The 7,601-nt window shown below is 44.0% G+C and overlaps 1 long non-coding RNA gene across 2 annotated transcripts in view; it reads left to right on the forward strand.

The window, feature by feature from the left end:
• Positions 1-339: 339 nt before the first annotated feature.
• The window catches only part of LOC126992564 (uncharacterized), a 30,928-nt gene continuing 23,666 nt past the window's right edge, over positions 340-7,601 (forward strand). Inside the window, exons 1-5 of one of the 2 annotated variants that reach the window (XR_007746646.1) lie at positions 342-414; positions 746-871; positions 3,300-3,446; positions 4,266-4,353; positions 4,932-5,154. This is a non-coding gene — a long non-coding RNA (uncharacterized LOC126992564). Of the gene's footprint in view, positions 415-745; positions 872-3,299; positions 3,447-4,265; positions 4,354-4,931; positions 5,155-7,601 lie in introns of both variants that reach the window. The other variant, XR_007746647.1, reaches the window with a different exon arrangement.

Raw genomic sequence — 7,601 nt, forward strand, 5'->3', positions numbered from 1 at the left:
GAACGAGGAGAGAGATACGAACGGAGGAAAAGAAGAAAAGGGCTGAAAAAAGAAAGAGAAAGGAAGATAAGGAGACAAAAGAGGAAGAGAAAAGGCAAAGAGAAAGAAAGAAAAGAGGAAGAGACAAAGGAAAAGGAAAAAGGAAACCGCTAGAACGAGGAGAGAGATACGAACGGAGGATAAGAAGAAAAGGGATGAAAAAAGAAAGAGCAAGGAAGATAAGGAGACAAAAGAGGAAGAGAAAAGGCAAAGAGAAAGAAAGAAAAGAGGAAGAGACAAGGGAAAAGAAAAAAAGGAGCCGCTAGAACGCGTCGACTCGGTTTGTTTACGTTTTGCCGCGGGAGTTGCACGTGTGGGCGGCGTTCAAAAAGATCTACGTTTATTTCACGTTCCTGACCTCGCCCGCCTTTAAAAGTAAGTAGGCCTATGGGAGAGACCCTGAGGCATCGGTAAGCTTACAGTATGGCGGTCTAGTGGAGCGGTAGGCCTATAAATATGGGTGCTAGGTGAGGGTAAGGAAAATTTTTCTACGTTACATTCTTCCTTCCTCCTCCTCCTCCTCCTCTTCCTCTCTCTTCCCTCTTCCTGCAGACCTTAAATTTGAGTGTAAGGTCAAGTTTAGGGCTTATGCTATAGCTGCTACTACTACTATAGGTGCGCGTCGCCTCAGAGCTCATCTTTGTCACATCCTGCGTAGTAACAGGACGGGCGTGACATCGGAGTTACCACAGTGTGCCTTCCCCAGGTCCTCGTTGCTCCAGGGCGTAGCTCCGTTACCCTGGGGGGCCTATGGGGGTACGGGGTACAGGCACCCATCGCTCCGGGACACCTTGCCTCAGTGCTCATCTCTGTCAAATTAAAGACTCAAGAGGTAAGCTTGTGACAGGTGAAGTTTGGGGTCTAGAGCATAGCTACTCATTGCCTTGGTGCTCATCTCTGTCACATTGGGTTACCACAGTGTGTTCCTTACCCAGGGGTCCTGCGGTACACCTATGAACCCCAGAAAGGATGAACAGCTCAATACTAAGTTACATGAAGAGAGAAGGAAGGAAGTGAAAAAAAGGTTTAATATATAAACAGATGATTGAAATAGCATTCAATCAATAAGACTGACTCTGCAAAATATTTAGGAAAGCGTGCACAGCCACCTCTGGCCAAGTTAATGCTTACAACATGGATTATTTTTACTCCCTGAATGCAGTGCATTAACAAAGGACTTCCTAGAAATAGAAGGGGTGAGGGAGCAAAGTCCCCTGTTTGCTAGGTTACGTAAAGTAAGGCTTGGTTAGTTTAAATATACTGGGCAGGCAGTGAGGGTGGGAATAATACACAGTGCAGGGTAGGGTGGCCCACTACGCGGGCCGGTGTTGTGAAAAATGCCTCCTGCAGAAATGAGTGGCTCTGGTGTCCACCATGCATGGGGCAATACACAGCAGAAAACATTAATATGCCTGGTTTTGTTCTGGTTTGTCCACTTTTTACCTCAATAATCTTGGGTGTGATTCTAGAGATTTTGGATAATAAGTCGCTGGCGTCCAACGCTCACTGGGGGAACACACACACAGCGGCAAAAAACATTAATTTGCCTGGTTTTGTTCTGGTTTGTCCACTTGTGATCTTGGTGAGCGCTGAGTATAATCAGTAAGCAAGTTTTTACATCTCCGCCTGTAGCGCCGGTAGGCTTTCTTCATGGGCCTGGATGGTGGTTGGCTCAAGCCTGTCATGGCGCAGGCAATTTTTATAGTGGCGCCAGTTATGCTTGGCTCATGCTGCCCCCCGGAACTCACTCTTGATTCACTGGGCGGTTTCTTCTTGAGTCTGGATTGATGGGTGGCCTTCTGAAAAGCATATGGGTAGTCTGTGGCCACTTGGCGGTTAGGCTATGTAAGGTTAGGTAGGAAGTATTACAGGTAATGTTGAGCGGGAATCACAATGAAAGTATTTTCCAGAATGGCCCGTGGTTAGTTTCCAAGTTACAGCCGAGTGTCTTCACTCAGGAACCACATACCTGCAGAGACTTCAGGAATATGCGGCCCGGCGGTGTGTTTAGGCAGGAAGGCAAGGCAGACAGACTGGTTACATTGATAGCACTGTGTCTCCTGATGCAGGCAATGCTATTTTGTTCCTGGTGGCTCCCCTGTCTCTCTGTTGGCACCTTTTGTTCTTACTTACACTAAATATAAAGTAATAAAGAAGAAAGAAAAGCAAATGTGGTAAATGTATAGTTTAGTTCTGCCGCCTCAAAATATCACCATGATGTGAGAAGGCACACAAAACTAACTTAATAAAGTAATGGTAAATAAATGACAGTAATAATTGATAAATAAATAATTGCTAATGAGTTAAATCTTAGTTATGTCATAAGTGCCATGCCAATTATTATTATCATTATTATTATTATTACTATCATCATTATCATTATTATTATTATTATTATTATTATTATTATTATTATTATTAATATCATTATTATTGTTATCATTATTATTATTATTAATATCATTATTATTGTTATCATTATTATTATCATTATTGAAGGAAAGAATATAAGGCTCTAGTCTTTGGTAATTGTTGCTACTACTCCTACTACTACTGTTATTAACTAACCTAAAGTAACCTTGATAGTTTTGTTTTCTCCCTTGAAACAGTGATTGCCCCAAAATAATCATAAAGAAAAAAAGGAAAAAGAAAAGTCAGTCCAGGTATATAAATGTGTAGCATAGTTCAGCCACCTCAGAAAGCCACAACAAAACTAACCTAACCTAACCTGGATAGTTTCGTTCTCTCTCTCTCCTGAATCTCTGAGAAGTTGTGCGTCAGTAAAACAGCCTTGCAAGCCTCCCTGCCTCATGTAACTGCCATGATGGGAAGGTTCACAAAACTAACGTAACCTTACCTGGATACATTTTCTCTCTCTGTCTCTTTAAACTCAGAATTTTGGCATCAGTAACACAGCTTTCCTGCCTCCTGTAACTCATAACACTGCCATGATGGGAAGGTTCACAAAACTAACGTAACCCAACCTGGATACTTTTTCTCTCTCTGTCTCTTTAAACTCAGAATCTTGGCATCAGTAACACAGCTTTCCTGCCTCCTGTAACTCATAACACCGCCATGGTGGGAAGGTTCACAAAACTAATGTTACCTAACCTGGATAAGTTTTATTTTCCTTCTCTCTGGAAAATAAACAATTGAAATACCTAAACAGAAATAAAGAAAGATGGCAGTGTGACCCTTCTGGTGTACCATGAACCTATAGGAAAGTATTATCATTATAACTCTGTGCCCTGTGTTCCCAGCTGTGTGAAGAAGCTGAGCAGCGTCTCCCTGGCCTGGGCGTGGAGTGAGCTGGTCCCCTCATCACCAGCACCATAGACCAGGGGATGAGGTGCTCCTGGCCCTCCGGCACACCCTCCTGGGCGGACCAGAGGATGTCCACTGTGCTGGTGAGTGGCCTGACCCTTGCATCTCTCTGGGTCATTGTAGTGCTCCAAACTTGCTCTTTTTCTGTGGCCTGACCCCTGCATCTCTCTGGGTCATTGTAGTGCTCCAAACTTGCTCTTTTTCTGTGGCCTGACCCCTGCATCTCTCTGGGTCATTGTAGTGCTCCAAACTTGCTCTTTGTCTGTGGCCTGACCCCTGCATCTCTCTGGGTCATTGTAGTGCTCCAAACTTGTTTTTTCTGTGGCCTGACCCCTGCATTTCTCTGGGTCATTGTAGTGCTCCAAACTTGCTCTTTTTCTGTGGCCTGACCCCTGCATCTCTGGGTCATCATGGGTCATTTCAATTTCAATTGCATATTTTTGCTTCAGTCTATGTATTCTCTCTCTCGCTCTCTCTCTCTCTCTCTCTCTCTCTCTCTCTCTCTCTCTCTCTCTCTCTCTCTCTCTCTCTCTCTCTCTCTCTTTTCCCCTTAAAAACAAGCTTGACCAACACTTCCTTCACCTCAGTATTCACTAAAGTAGAAATGCAAAGTCTTGGTGCCATTTGATTAATATAATTTCACTGAGGGCAGGTTTAAGGGCAGACCGCCCAGTGTGGACCATAAAGTGTGTGTGTGTGTGGTTTGAATATCTGTGTAAATTTCTCTCTCCCTGAGATCAGCAGCAGCAGCAGGCAAGGTCAAGGAGGGTAAGGTCAAGGACTTCTGCCAAAATGTGTGACCCCAGCATGCAGTAAACTGTGATAAGGAACAATGTTTTGCCCTGTGTGTGTGTGTGTGTGTGTGCAATATGCCTACATGTTACCTATGGTCAATTTTTTAGGTCACTCCACACTCCTATCAAGGCCGTGCTGGACAGTCTCAGTGATGACTCAGACACGTCAAATATCTTCCCTCAGAGGCACTGACAGGTACGCCAACACACTTTGTATGTCTTAGGAAGCAGGCTCACCATTCCTTGTATACAGAATATTACTAGTATTATTGTGCTACTACTACTACTACTAATAATAATAATATTGCTGGTTTTGTTATAAGAGATATACTATTACAGTTAGCCTTATAACTTCCTGGACCTCGACTCATTTCACTATATTAACTGCTTTTTACATTGATTAACTTATTTTCTGCTCTCTGTGCTGCTCCCAGGCATTCTTATGCTGCTGCTGCTCAGTGGGATTCCGTTTACAATTCTAATTCTCTGGTTCTGTGTGTTGTGTGTGTTCTTGTATAGAGTCTCCTAAGGTTATTTGAGTCCCTTCACTTGCCCTCAGTAACCTTACACTCTGCCATAACCTCTGATACTCGTCAATGGGATTCTGTTTACAATTCTAATTCTCTGGCTCTGTGTGTTGTGTGTCCTTGTATAGAGTTTCCTAAGGTTACTTGAGTCTCCCTTCACTTGCCCTCAGTAACCTTACACTCTGCCATAACCTCTACTACTAGTACTACTACTACTACTACTACTACTACTACCACCACTCCGCAGGCTTCTACAGTGGTAGGGCTGAAACGACACATCCTGGCGGGGGGCACCTTTGACAGCCCAGGACACACTTCCGCCCCCGCCAGCAACCTCATCACCCGACTGCTAGTTCAGGACCCAGCGCAGTGGTCCAACTCAGAAGAGATTGCTGCCACGAGTACCTGGCTAGTGCCCCCCCTCTTATGTACTAGCCCTGACCTTCAGCGACGACCCCGACCCCATGGAGGTAAGTTTAGGGGAGGGAAGGGGAGGGGAGGAATGGAAAGGAAAGGGAAAGGAAGGAAGCATTTGTGTGTGTGTATTTACCTAGTTTACCTAAAGTTGTGATTTACAGGAACGGAGCTGTGCTGGTGCTGTCCTGCCTTTCCAACTACTTCCATCTAACGTGGCCATAAATGCGCTTATTGACTTAGCCTGCACCACTTCCCTCTCCAGCCCATTCCAGACCCCCACACATCTCTGCAGGAAGCTGTTCTTCTTGATGTCTCTTCTACACATTCCTTTTCTCAACAGTTTTCCATTTCCTCTTAAGTTTCTCTCTTCTCTTATCAAGAGGTCATCTCTATCCGATTTCTCTACACCATTCATCACCCTATACAGTGCTATTAAATCTCCTCTTTCTCTTCTACTTTCCAGTCTACTTTCAGCCTCAGCAATCTTTCTTCATAAGGCAGGCCGCTCAGACTAGGTGCCATTTTTGTTGTCGCTCTCTGTATCCTCTCCAGTTTTCTAACGTGTTTCTTAAGTGATGGCGACCAAGCCACTGATGCATATTCTAGTCTAGGGTGTACCAAGGTCACAGTCAATTTCCTTGCCATGTCCTCACCAAGGTATGTGAACGCTGCTCTGATGTTCCTCAGCAGGTTGTGTCTCAGCTGATATTTTACTCACATGTCTCTCTGGAGACAAGTTCTCTGTGATCATCACTCCAAGGTCTTTTTCTTCTGTCTTCTTGTCTAACTTATCCTTACCCAACTTATAATGTCCCTCTAGTTGCATTCCACTCTTTCCAAATTCAATAACACTGCACTTTTTGGTATTAAATTCCATTTTCCACTTCCTGCTCCACCCCCACACTGTGTCCAGGTCTCTCTGGAGCAGCAAGCAGTCCTCCTTTTTTTCCACTCTTCTCATTATCTTAGCGTCATCGGCAAACAGACTCATATAGCTATCCACTCCTTCTATCATATCCTTAACATATGCTGCAAACATAATTGGGGCCAACACAGAGCCTCGCGGAACTCCACTCATGACATTTTTCCAACTTGATTTCCTGTCTCTAATAGTTGTTCTCATCAACCTGTTCTTCAGAAAATCCTCCATCCACTTTAGAAGACCACCTCCTAATTTACCCACCGTCTCCAGCTTCCACATCAACCTCCTATGTGGCACCTTGTCAAAGGCCTTTTTCAAGTCCAGGTAGACAGCGTCAGCCCATCCATCTCTCTCCTGCACAACATCTGTCACCCTTGAATAGAAACACACCAAGTTTGTCAGGCATGATCTTCCTTTCCTAAATCAGAACTGTCTTTCTGTGATGATTTCATTTTCCTCTCGGTGCTTCATCCATTTCCTTTTCACAGTTCTTTTGCATATTTTTGACACTACGCTCGTAAGGGAAACTGGTCGATAATTAAGTGGGTCGTCTCTTCTTCCGCTCCTGTAGATGGGGACTGTGTCAGCTTTTTTCCAGTCCAGAGGGACTACACCCTCAGCCAATGATCTCTTTATAACTTTGTGTATTTTGTCCGCCAGTTGATTCCTACACGCCTTCAGCACCCAGTTGGAAACACTGTCAAGACCCTGTGACTTCCTCACATCTAGATTCTCCATTTCACTAGTTATCTCCTGCACTGCGATTTCTGTGTCACAGGCAGGGCCCTCTTGGGCCTAGCCCAGTTGGTACGTCAAACTCGCTTTCTCTTGTGAATACTTCTTGAAAGCTTTTGTTCATTTCTTCCGCTATCTCCAACTCGTCCTCATACATCTCGCCATTAACTTTCAATTTTGTTATTTCCTCACGCTGTTTTAGTTTCCCGTTTATAAATCTGTAAAATAGCTTCGGTTGGTCTGTGCATTTGTCTATTATATCCCTTTCAAAATTCAGTGTTTCCTCTCTGCATATTCTAATATAGTCATTTCTTTCTTGTTTATATAGTTCCCGGACATTCTGCCGTTTCACTCTGCTCCACCTTCTCCAGGCCTCCTCTTTCTTTCCCCTTGCTTCTTTGCATCTCATGTTGAGCCCGTCCTTCTTTCCCCCGCAATTCTCTTTCACTTTTGGCACATACTTCTTAACCCCTTCATTGCAAATCTCTAATAATATATTCCATTTTTCTTCCACTCTGCTTGCTTCTTGGAATCTAGACCAGTCTGTGCCTTCAAAATATTTCCCCAGTTCAGTGTAGTTAGTTTTACTAAAATTATACCTTCCAGTTCTGTGTCTTTCCTTCCTTACTTCTCCTCTTTCTTGTTTTATCTCAAACTGAATCACCACATGACCACTTTTTCCAATTGATAGGTTATAGTCAATGTTTTCAATCACATTTACCTCATTTGTGAAGACTAAGTCCAGGCTGGATGGCTCGTCCTGTCCACTATACCTTGTGAAATCTGATGCCCACCGGGTCACTATATTCTCCATCATCAGCTTTAGTAACACATTACCCCGTG

Source organism: Eriocheir sinensis, unplaced genomic scaffold (genome assembly GCF_024679095.1).
Source record: "Eriocheir sinensis breed Jianghai 21 unplaced genomic scaffold, ASM2467909v1 Scaffold49, whole genome shotgun sequence".
NCBI classification, from domain to species: domain Eukaryota; kingdom Metazoa; phylum Arthropoda; class Malacostraca; order Decapoda; family Varunidae; genus Eriocheir; species Eriocheir sinensis.